This window comes from Arachis ipaensis, chromosome B8 (assembly GCF_059453495.1).
Source record: "Arachis ipaensis isolate K30076 ecotype BB chromosome B8, ASM5945349v1, whole genome shotgun sequence".
In the NCBI taxonomy this organism is placed as follows: Eukaryota; Viridiplantae; Streptophyta; class Magnoliopsida; order Fabales; family Fabaceae; genus Arachis; species Arachis ipaensis.
Window position 1 is genome coordinate 10,397,501 of NC_142443.1, and position 12,229 is coordinate 10,409,729.

General features: G+C 47.2%; 2 non-coding genes and 2 pseudogenes across 3 annotated transcripts in view; 1 reads left to right on the forward strand and 3 right to left on the reverse strand.

Annotated features, from left to right (window-relative positions):
• The window catches only part of LOC148547185 (NADH dehydrogenase [ubiquinone] iron-sulfur protein 2 pseudogene), a 5,366-nt pseudogene extending 2,569 nt beyond the window's left edge, over positions 1-2,797 (reverse strand). The window contains exon 1 of the transcript XR_015895558.1: positions 971-2,797. The product of XR_015895558.1 is annotated as an NADH dehydrogenase [ubiquinone] iron-sulfur protein 2 pseudogene (transcript). The remainder of the gene's footprint in view (positions 1-970) is intronic.
• On the forward strand, positions 2,235-4,745 carry LOC148547186 (uncharacterized; annotated as a pseudogene).
• A 528-nt stretch (positions 4,746-5,273) lies between these two features.
• On the reverse strand, positions 5,274-5,348 carry TRNAP-UGG (transfer RNA proline (anticodon UGG)). Its single transcript has one exon. It is a non-coding gene; the product is annotated as a tRNA-Pro (tRNA).
• Positions 5,349-5,612: 264 nt separating this feature from the next.
• Positions 5,613-5,686, reverse strand: TRNAF-GAA (transfer RNA phenylalanine (anticodon GAA)). Its single transcript has one exon. It is a non-coding gene; the product is annotated as a tRNA-Phe (tRNA).
• Positions 5,687-12,229: the final 6,543 nt, after the last annotated feature.

A 12,229-nucleotide genomic window follows, 5' to 3' on the forward strand; every position in this document is an offset into this window, starting at 1 on the left:
CCTCCCCCCCCAAAAAAAAAACAAAAACTGTACGTGATAGTTTCCCTTCATACGGCTCGAATCATTCTCAGATGCCTATCGGGGCATCCTTTCCTTGTTTGTTGGGTTGGTTCACGCGCGCGCAAACGAGCACTGGTCACAACTGCAGGGAACTATGACCAATAGAGTCAGACACTTAGCTACATCCGCACGCAAAAGGAATTTTGTTCTGGTTGAGGCTTTCTTTCCTTTATTAGTAAAGGGGGCGCGGGACGTTCGCGGAGTCCGTACCACCACAGGAGTGGTCGTTCTTGGGCGGATCCCGCTCCTAAACATAAGGGATAGGGGAAGGTGGCCGGGCCTATCATATCAAAAGGGTTGTAAAAAGAGAACCCGGCCACCTATTTCATTCGACGTTCCGCCCGCCCGATTCGCAGGATTGGACTGCTTTTTGATAACAAGAAGGCGGCGAGCTGATCTGCTTTGATCAAGGAAAAAGCCCAGTCAGCCACCAACTCGGTGCAGGTCACGTGACCTACAGCTCGGCCTTCGCTTTTTGAGACTTCCTCTTCCCACATCTCTATGTGCCCGCAGCACTTCCATATGGAGAAAGATAGGCTTACCATGTTCCATCAATAGCACCTAACCTATGCCGATTTTTGCGGACTGTGCTCCACCCCGGTGAACTCATGCGGTTCCGACGTGCCCAGAGGCCAGAGGCGAATCCGTTCACGGTCCGTAGGACCAACACCATTCGAAGGTGGGTGGCCCGCCCCGCCTAGAACAGTCATGTTTGACTGGGCTTACACACATTCGCTCACTTACGCTGTCCCCCCTCAGCTCACCCTAGCCCCGGGCCTTTTGCTCTTATAACGTAAGCTCCAAGGCTTCACACCAAGTCTTCGCTGACAGAATATGCATGCTTAAGTAGGGTCAGGCAGAACCGTTGTTGCCTGATGGGAACTCCCCCCATATTGCTATCAATGTCTTCATGTCGCACGACCTCTTAACATTACACCACTGAATCCCCAATCCTTTGCTTGCTGTGCAGTGACAGTACCAATATCCACTAATCGTTGTTTCCAGATACGGTTGCCGGTTGACATCTCTTCTAATTCGTCGATACGAGAAGCAAATTGTTGTGTGAAGGAATCAATATCTCGACATAAGCCAAGAGGCAGATCTTGTGCCACTCCACCTGGTCGTATGAAACTGGCATGCATCCTGGCTCCCGAGACTCTTTCATAGAATTCCAACAATTTCTCCCGCTCCTCAAAAGCCCACAGGAACGGAGTTGATGCTCCCACATCCATAGCATGAGTAGTTAAAGCAAGTGAATGATTTGAAATTCGAGTTATTTCACGGAATAACACTCGTATATATTGAGCTCGTAATGGTACCTCGCAATTCAAAAGTCTCTCTACGGCTGAAGAATGAGCGTGTTCTTGGGCCATCGTAGAAACATAGATAGGGTCGACGACGGAACGAAGAACTCACCCTAGATACAGCTTTTTCGTACACGTTCACTTGCATCACATACACAAGTGCTCTCTGAACCGTGCAATAAGGTCACCCATAACACGGCTCTCCCACTTGAGTTACCTTAGCCCCAGGCAGGCCATGCTATTCAATGATATTGGAAAAATGGCAGCGTAACAACTAGTATTGAAAGCTGGTCGCCTTTTTAGGGAGGGAAAGCCTTTCAATAGGAGCCCCCCTCTTTGCGACCTCATCACTTCAAAGCGCAAACCAATTTCTTTCTTAGTCACCGGGCGAAGCGCACCTCTGGTACTTTGCTTATAGCTTTTTTAGGTTATGCAATAGACGGGAGGCTTAGCTCTGGATCCCCCCTCCCTGCTTGCAGAAATGAATGGATCAGAAGGGGGCTGGGTTCTATTTCCGGGCCGGGCGGGAGGTGAAGGCCATAAGATTGCCCTCCCGGTAAGGAAGAGAGGAAAAGGGTGCTGTCATCTATCTCGACCTGTTTCCCGAGGCGTAGAAAATCCAGACCGGCTCAGAGAATCACTGGCGCTATTTAGCCCTTCGTTTCGCCATTCGAAGGACTACCTCTGCCTTCCCTTTTTGTAACATAACCAGGCGCCCCCCTTTTCAATCACTAAGAAAAAAAAGACCAATCAAAGCCCTATCTAAGTAAAGCTTCGTCTGTTATTTTTCCGGCCCCAGGGGAGTTTACTCAACCCATTCCCCAGTCTTCCGCACTGCTCAAGTAAGTGTGCGTGTGCGACTCCGTATGAGGACCTCCTTCCCTTCTGCCCACTCTCCGTTCACACGGTTCTCAAAGCAGAGGAGGCTGGTTGGGCAGCTGGTACCACGAGCCCTCTGTCCCACACATCTATCCAGAAGCAAGTGTAGTTCACCGGTTCCACCGAATGCTCCTATCTCTCGGCAAAGATCGTGTGAGTGTGCAGTTATGCTTCGGATGCTTCGCCATAGAATAGATCGACCCAGTTCCCGTTCTTTTCCGGTGCACTCGCTTTATATCTCCGACACACTAGGCTAGGAAGGACGCGGTGGGAAGGAAGCAGCCCTAGCCTCTGTCCGGCCGATCATTCCGCTGGCATCTTGCATTCACGCCTCCGTTTGACTGCCACTCGGGGATGGAGTTGTAGATACGTTAGTCTTAGCGGATCGTTGGCTCCGCCTGTTATCTCCTTCTACGACATGCTGTTGTCGTCGCCATATTCCTTATGTAACTAAGTCATCTCTGCCTCGCTGCGGGTCAGCACCTCCGAAAGAAACGGAGGACTTCATTCAGTGAGTCCGCGATCGCCCTCTAAACGATCAGAATAAGGTAAAGCTTGAAGATAAGTTTTGTACTCTATTAATTTCTCAGTCCCTCTAGTCGGGTGGGCGCCGGCCGGTCTTTCGACCAGATCCCCCTAAAAACCGTACGTGCGGGTCTCCCCGCATGCGGCTCACGCCATTCGAGGTGGCCCGGCCCAGCATTCATTCGCAAATCCTGTAGTGAAATTGAGACTGCTCGACCTCGGAAGCTAATTCGCGTGTAGGCAGCGCTGTCTGTCGTACCGTTGACTCTATCTATTCATTGAATTCACTTTCATTTTTTTATAGGCTCGCTCCCTCTTTTTCCAAGAATTAATGCACTTCCCTTCGGAGGGCCTTCTCTAATCTAATAGGGGAAAATCCTTCCATTTCCGTCAAATGACCCGGCCCCCCAGGCTCTTCCACCGTCCGGGCTCCCTTTCCTACCTATGCTATGCTCCCCCGGCACAGGCCTACCACGCTTCGCGCCTGCGGCGTTTTCGCCGGACGGTCTTTGCCAGTAGTGCCATCCTCCCCGCTGGCTGTATGGGCGGGTTTTCCCTCGCTGCTGCGTTCTGTTAGGCTATGGATTACAGGAACAAATGTAGTTGAATGAGACAGCAGGCGGGTTACACGTTCCGCTGTGCCGAGATGTGAGGTGCAGGTGGTGATGATCACCCCGGGGTATGCGCTAGCGCCCTTGACAGGCACTCCAGGACCCGCCAACGCTCATGAAAACCCGGGTCGGCCATTTGTCTAAGGGCCTCCATTCATCTGACCGGAGGTGTGGATAACGAGGCCACCTTCACAACCCTCTCCCTTCTGTCCTTATGTTGTAGTAAGGTAGGGCGGTTCGCTTGAGTTGCTCAACCGCCCCTTAGCCCGGTGCTCATGACGCGCTACGGGACCTTCACCGTGCCAGGGGACCAAGCAGGGCATAGCTAGCGGCATAGGAGCCGACTCGGCGTCAGCGGCTTCGTGCCGCACTGGAGTAATCCAATATGCGGTTCCGCACGTTCCACCACTTCTCCGTTCATTTCCAATACTGATCGTGAAACACCATGAGCAGCTGGATGTTGAGGTCCGAAATTCGAAGTGAAATTTTTGAATTGCCCGTTCCTAGTCGTCATGGGAAAAAAGGAAGAAATAAGAAAGAGATTATTCCCTGAGAGCTTGTCCAGTACTACCTGTACCAGAAATGCATCTCCTTGCGTGCGAGATACTTCTATGCCAGCCGTTATTCCCGGCTCTGTTATGAAAGAAAGCGGCGGACTCATCTTACAGGTGTTCCCTAATGAGGGATTTTAGGGGATTAGGGCTCTCCTTTATCTCCTCCACCCATCCCCTTCTTCTATGTGAGGGGGGGCTTACTTAGTGCTTGTGCTAAGGCGCGGGTTGATCTCTCGGCCCTTCCCTCGCTTCTTGACTGGCTTGAAGAACTTGGACCCTTGATTCATTCAAGCCTTCAATCTCAAGCAAGCTTTGTTGAATCCCGGTCTCCGCCTGTTGAATCCTTCTCTCAACTTCTGATAGCTCATACATAACGGAAGACAACTCGTCCCTTCCGCCAGGTGGCACGTTCAGGTCAAAAGACGGTTGCTTCGAAGAGCTGGCACCGCTTCCACCCTCCTCTCCCCCTGGAGCCATCATCTTAGCCAGCTCGGGATCCAAAATAGTCAAAACAACAGCTATAACCAGCCCTCCACCACACCTACTCAAAAGAAAGTGGAGAGATTTGGTGAGAAGGATGGATTGGAGTTTGACAAGAAAGAGATTGAAATCCATACCAATCAATAGAAATGAAAAATAGAGTAAAAAAAGGGGGATAAAAAAATGAAACATTGAAACACGTCTTTCCTTAGTCATGGGTACTCCCCACACCCCAATTTTCAAAGATTTTACATCTTCACGATCAAGCAAGTATTTAATCATACCATTGCTTGTTCGTATAAAATAGACCAAAAATCCTAAGATAAAAAGAACACTCCAATCAGATATACCTTGCATCATCATTCACTGAGAAACATTGATTCCCTCCAGACAGAAAGTCATGTAGGAGTCTTAGTTGAAGCATCGACTTGAATCTCTTCAATGTCAGCAACTTACTGATTGATTGACCCATTCTAGAGAAAGTGCTTTCGGGTATACTTTCTTTAAGGAATGTGGTTCTTGCTCATAGCCCCCAAGACCATGAGGGAGCCCCCTTTTTTTTACATTTACAAAGGGATTCAGACAGGGAAGGCTGTTAAGCATGCAGACTGATTCTCTTTTCTTACGTGAATTAGATACTACTTCTTTCTTTAGAAAAAGTTTTTTCTTCTCTTCTGAAGCCTATAGTCATGACTATAGGCAAGAAAGAATTGAACCTAAGGCCTGCCCCCGAAACATTCGGAAGAAATGCTGCTTTAGATCCCGCCCAGATCAGATCAAGGGCGGTCCATTTTTTTTCTTTCTAAAAGAGCGAAAGTTTACGGGTGGATGGGTGCTCTTTAGGTGTTTACTACCTCACATCAAGGTGACAGGATTCGAACCTATGGCCCTCTGTACCCAAAACAGATGCGCTGACCAGACTGCGCTACACCTCGTCTCACCCCCCTCCGCATATAGATCCACCCGATCGATGAAGACTCGAACCGAACTCGCCCATCCTTTTGGGCACAGGGACGCGAGAACCAATCCGAGTAATCAACCGCTTTTTTTATAAAATCTGCCTCCAGCAAGCCACCCCAACCCTACCGCCAAAAAGCCGTATAGTGCAGGAGCGCTCACATTTTGGCTTCCTCTTTCATTCACTTTCATTTTTGAAAATCCGGCTCGCTCCCGGCTACCTGTCCTTTGGACCCAAAGCCCGCTTAGAAGTGGATTCGAACCACTGACACAAGGATTTTCAGTCCTTTGCTCTAACCAGCTGAGCTACCTGAACCACTTTCCTAAAGTCTGTTTTCTTCATCGAATAGCGCCCTACCTTACTTACCACTTTACTAGTTAGGGAAAAGCCCTTTACTAATAACAAGAAAGGGCTTTTTTCGCTTGTTTAGTATTGCAAGCTTTCGAGCAGCTCTTTCAACTGCCGCCTAATCCCCTCTCCCAACATGCTCAAGAACCGAGAGCCGCCCAGGCCTTCAAGAAACGGGGGAGCTTGCTTCTAAAAAGAAGATAGGCCACAACGCGCAACGGGCTCCCCGCTCCTAGTAACTAAGTAGTGCTATTCTGTCCTCCGGGGGACTCCACCAACACCAAGAGGTTAGGTTCTTTCTCTCACGTAATTTCGCCCGCCCGTTCCACTTCCGTGCCGGAGGAAATGGGATTCGAACCCATGATACAATCTTCTTGTATGTAGATTTAGCAAACCAATGCCTTAAGCCACTCAGCCAGACCTCCAATTGATCGGAATTTGATGTGCGGTTGGTTGCCCAAAGGGCTATCTGATCCGATCAACTGCGTAAGCCGTAGCGCGCTAGCGCGCGTACTCTTCCTCTATCTATGAGCGAGACTCCATCCAAATCTGCCACTCGTTGGGCGACGCCCTCTTTTCTATGAAGACCGACCCCACCACTGAATGATGAACTTTTCCAGTCTTCGCCAATGCAAAGGCGACCTGGAGAGAACACAGAGTAAAGCCCTTACCCGCCTGAATGGAATTCATATCTCCTTCGTCTGGTCGAGAAGGGAGAAAGCCCGGGGAACTGGCTCACAGAAGAAGGGGACTCTTCTAAACCATTAAGGAGAAGTCCATTTTCGTCATGATCGATCCACGTCCTACCATAGTGCCCGGAGACCCTGGCTTGCTTAGCTTACAAAGCTAGCTTACTAACGCGAAGGCCTTTAGGGGCTTGCTTAGTACTTGTGCTAAGGAGCAAGTCTCAGCTTCACGCATGACTAACATACCAAAAGGCTTAAACTAGAAGAGAAGGTACGAAGTCACTCTGCGCATAGCTATGAGGTACCAGAACGGAGGTCGGAAAAAGGCATAAACTTTAACTAGCAGAAAGAGTACATCCATGTACGTAGTCACTCATATAGCTATATGAGGAGTGAGGATAGGATCTCCTGCCTGTCTGCAGGCCCGGATACAAGATCCAACATCACATACACTCTTTATTGACTAGAAAGGGGAAGCGCTATGAATCAGTACGTGAACGATGCCCCCGTAGCCTTCTCCTATGGGTCATTCCAGGTATTCTGGTTAAGTAAGTTAAGTCGAAAACGCGTTCTCGATGGAGCAACTTGCTCATTTCATCGATTTCCCACTCCTAAGGGAGGCCGGCTAAACGAAAGAAAAAGAACCTCCTAACCTACAGAAGAGTCCAGTCTATCAAAAAAGATTCCATATATTACATTTTTTTTCTCACGTCTTCTATTAGAATCTTTGCGTTCAATCACAGATCCTGGCATAAGATCCCATTCCCGCGAAAAGGCGGGATGAGAACCCAGGTCCTAGGCCAAAAGACTTTACCAGCTAGACTAGTGGAGCTGCACTCATAATGCCTGAACCCCCTTTAGGTGAAAATGAAAAGGCCCCGCCCATCAACTTCTGTAATGGAAGCTTCGGCCACTTCCTGGTTAATAGCCTACGGCTAGCTTGTCCCTCTCTTTTTAAGAAGTGTTTTGACACCCCTATCTTTCTTGCTTTTCCGATAGCCTTTAGTATAGGAGCATCTCTAGTGGTCCCGCCTAACTCTTCGTTATCTGTCCGAATACCTATAACTATCTTCCTCTGTTCCACGAATAAGTTAAGGGACTTGGAGTACCCGCCGGAATGAGCTTCCCTCCTTTCTTCTTTCTTTATACTTAAGTATGCCCTGAAGACAGAATGAACGGATCGAAGACCTATTCTGATCTCCAAATTCACCTATCCCTGCCTTATTCAACTCAGAACTCAAAACAGGTCTTTGGCTTCCTACGCTCTCCTTCAACTAAGAGTGATAGGAAGTGATGCCTAGCTCGACCGAAAGCTAAGGGTAAGAGTGGAGTCGTAGAAGCGAGAGGAAAGTTGTCTCTCGACTCTAGGGAGAGGATAGAGAGTTCCATGCCGTAATATTGTAAGGAAGGAAGAAGGGGATTGGTGTCTTCCTCGATCCGCTACTCTCCCAACCAGGGTGGGTAGCTACGTACCTTCCCGCTTTGATGATTCCAGGAGCGTCAAGCCACTGTACCGATAGGTGCAGGAGCGTAGCGGTTTGGTTTGCTTAGGTAGTGTTTCATATATTTCCTTTGTGCGGAGAACTCCCCGAAGGTTCTAAACAATCTTCATCGATCATCCGTTCTGGTTGGTTGTCGTCCATCCACTGTTGGCCTACGGTTTGTGCTCGACCCTCCTTCTCGACCTCCCTTTCGGGTTGATTGGCCTCAACTAGCTGCCCATGGGTGAAAAAAGCCATTAGGGCGGTTGTTTTGATTGTCTTAGATGCCCCGATAACGTACTTGGCCTCCTAACTACTTTATATTATAATAAGTAATAAGGAAAGGCCAATCCCCTATCCAATTTCGGGGGACGAGGAACTGCTATTCTTTTTCATTTCGAATGCAGCGGACAGTCAGGAGGTACACTAGCTGGCAGGATTGCTTTTGAATCGAAAGACGTTAAACAACAACAACAAGCACTCAAGCTACAAGAGAAGAGGAAGAGCTACAACTGCTACAACCGAAATGCCGATACACTAAAAGGATTAAGGCATCAGAGAAAAAGAATGATTTGACTCCTCAATTACCAAGTGTGGGTAAGGTCGCCAGGAAAGACCCTCTTTTTTGGGAGATTGTGTAAGCATATGATCTTCAATCCTTACTTGGAAGGAAGACTTCTCTAGTTTTGAACCTATAGAATTAAGCTAGCTATCACTCTTTTCTGCTGCCAATGGATCGAGATGATACCCGACACCAGCATTTAGTTTAGATGAATACTTGAAAAGATGCCCTGAAATCGCACGGTTAGGGCAGCGAACCGACGCTCAGACTCCTTTGATTAGTCGGACTTCTCGCTAAATCTTATGCAAGAAACCCTAGTGTTTTAGAAAACTCTTTCCGCTAGTGGTCTCTCACTTTCATTCCGGATTGAACCACTCGTCGCTCACTCTTCTTTTCAATCCTTTAGGACTTTAAGATATGTCCTGAAAAATTCATATTTTTTCCCTTTTCTAAGAATCGTCATGATCTAAGACCCCCTTGACTGACTTAACATGCATTCTAGCAGCTTCTGAAATGAAAACCCGATCCATGGAACCATCTTTTCTTTTCAAAGAAAGAGCTTGTTGAACCCGTCCTCAGACAGACCACTGGCACCCAATCTCTTTACTAGATTGGACCACGGGTCGTCACTCCTACATCCAAGATGTGGCACATCCCCCCGCGAGAAGGAGGGGAGGTGGTTATTAGGATAACCCAATTTGGGTTCTGGATCAAGGTTTTCCAATGGGTGCTGCCCTTGTCATACTGATCTGGAAAGAGTGCTTTTAGGTGGGATGACTAAATGAAATATCAAATGGGCATGATGAATTCCAACAGGCCTCTCATCTCTAAGAGGTTTGTAAGGGTTTGTTCTTAGGATGCCTTGTTGAAAGATATGTGGGAGGAACCACAATACCTTAACCTCTTCCCGGACCGGGACAAGTAAGGCCCCTATTCCGTGCAGCTTTGCTTTGGGTGTGAAGTACCGGAATAAAGCTCTTTCGCATTAGGAAGGGACTGGCCATCTCTTTCTGATCCGATGAGTTCGGTCCTTATGATATTAGAGTGTGCTTTAAACCGCAATAATAATCTATTCGCTCCTCGCGGAATGGAAGCCTTGCTTCCTTTTCGGGTGAATCGATTTCAGTATGAAAATCCCCCCCCCCTTTTTCTCTGGTGAAATGTACGACCTCCAACTGAACCTAGCCCAAAAGAGTGTAAGCGAGGGATTCAAAACCTAGTTGATCACTTATAAAGTAGAAAATCTTATTCTATTTTGATTCCCAACATGCAGAAGTAAAAAACCTATTAACAGAGTGAGATAGAAACTTTTGATGGAACCTGATGATCTTCGAGGCCGAAGGGAGCTAGAGTTGAAGCTGGGGCGGGAACTGTAGGAGCTCCAGCTCGCTGAATAAGCCACCACAATATAGGAAAAAGAAGAAGCTACAGGAGAAGGATGTGTATCAGGTGCGGATACCTGTTTAGAAGGTGAACCAGCAGAGTCAGATGCAACCGGGCATGAAGCAGCAAGTGCTGTAGATCTGGTAGAACTTCTTCTCGGATATGTTTGGTTAAGTGAGGTGGCGCAACAAGCCGAACCACATGGGTCGAGTAGAAAGCAACCAAATATCCGGACTTCGGAGTCGGAATAAGAATTCAAAAGAGGTTTTAGTTCGCACTTAAAATCCTAAAGAGGCACGAACTTGTCGAGATGTATGGGGTTCCCTTTCTTTCATTCACATTGGTGAGGTTGCTTGATTGTAGGGGCCGGGAAAGGGTCTGCCACCACTGACTCAGATTTTTTTGTAATCGATGTAGCTTCGTCGTCTGTCTCGGGATCGGTAGTGTTCCCCCCATCCCTTAGTCTTAGCTTAAAGGATGTTGATGTTTCTTTTATTTAAGATACAATCTGTAAGTAAGTTACCAAAACTTTTTTTGTTGTAGCAATACAAAACACCCATGGAAGAGTCAATAGAAATAGAATTGGAATCCCTAGAGAAGAGAGTTCCCGAAAGGAGAGGGGGAATTTACCTGTTCTGGAATTCACCACTACAAAAATCACATCCGATTTTAGCGGCAACCAAAGCTACTTTTGAACCTTTCTTAAGCTCAGAGCAGAGTAGCTGGAAGTCAAGTAGAAGAATGAGTCTAGCGACCAGGAAGCATAGATAGCAAAGGCGGAGATGGTACTTTAACAGTAAAAGGAGGATCATATGCTTATAAGATGCAATTTGAAATCACGTACTTACCCCGGCCCGAATCCACTAAAAAAATGGGTAATGTTGGCGAATCTTCTTATTATCGTATCGAGTTTCAATTCGACAAGTACCAACAGGCCGAAAAAGACGAAAAAAAGGCCTTGCATACTCGAGAAGCGGATTCAATAGCAACCCCTCTTACTGATGATATTCTTGACTTTCCTTGTTAAGGTCCCGCGGTAAAGTAAAAAAAAAGCTAAAAGTAGGCTCGCTATTGCGAGCTATACGAGCTGTTTGCCTTTCTACGGCTTCGCTATCGCTCCTATGAAGTGGTGGCCTTCTAGAAGCTTCGCCAGAAGCAAGCAAGATGAGGTCGCTCTCCTCCGCTCGTTCCGTACTTGACTTACGAGCTCGTGTAGTACTCGCCCCTATCTCTAACTCTAAAGGGGCTTATGCACTCCACTCGCTGTCTACTAAACGAGCCTTAGAGCGAGCGAAGCCTTCCATTTAGTGGCTTCCCCCCTTATCCCTCACCCTACTCTTTCATTTTCGCTTAAGCTTCCCCTGTTGTTTGTGGGATTAATTGATTGGATACCCGAGAACCATAATCTTTACTAGGAACAGCTTCTACGACGATAGGCGTAAAGGCATGATTAGTTCCACAAATCTCACTGCACTGACCATAGTAAACCCCTTCTCGTTGTACCGAAATAGAGATCTGATTTAAACGACCAGGTACAGCATCACATTTGACACCTAAGGAAGGTACAGCCCAACTATGAGGTACATCAGCAGGTGTTACAATAATACGTAGATGAGTTTTGGCTGGTACAACCACTCTATTGTCCACTTCTAATAAACGTGATTGACCCAATTCTAGATCATCTTCTGGAATCGTATAACTGTCAAAAGTGAGTGACTGTTCATCGGAACTGTTATAGTCTGAATACTCATAAGTCCGATACCATTGATGTCCAATAGCTTTGATAGTAATGGCTGGATCTACTACTACCTCGTCCATTGAGTATAACAGAGCAAATGATGGTATAGCAATGAACATCGGGATGATACTAGGAAATATGGTCCGAAGAATCTCGATAGTAGTTCCATGAACAATCCTTTGCGGGATTGGGTTTTTTTGATAGTGGAAATGCCATAAAGCGCGAACCAAGATCCGTGATACGAAAACCAAAATCAGAATGAGGAAGAAAAAGATATCGTGATGTAAATCGATTATTCCTTGCATCATAGGACTTGCTGCGTCTTGAAATCCTAATTGCCATGGCTCCGCTGCATCACACAAAGCTGCTTTATCGGGTAATATACCCAACCTATTCGATAGATCCAGGGCATCCTTATAGGCTTCACCTTCTATTCCGTTTTTGTTCAAATCATCTAACAGGTGCTCCAGAAAAGGGATATTGTTGCTTTCGCCATGTAAAGCTTCGGCCGCACTCAGAACGTCTTGGTCACTCTTGTTAGTCATCAACTCTCCCAATTTATCGTGTATATCAGATTGAAGCTCTACTATACGTTCACTGTCCGGGTTAAGACCCGGATGATCCTCATCAATACCATGAGTCTCGTAATTATAATTAGAA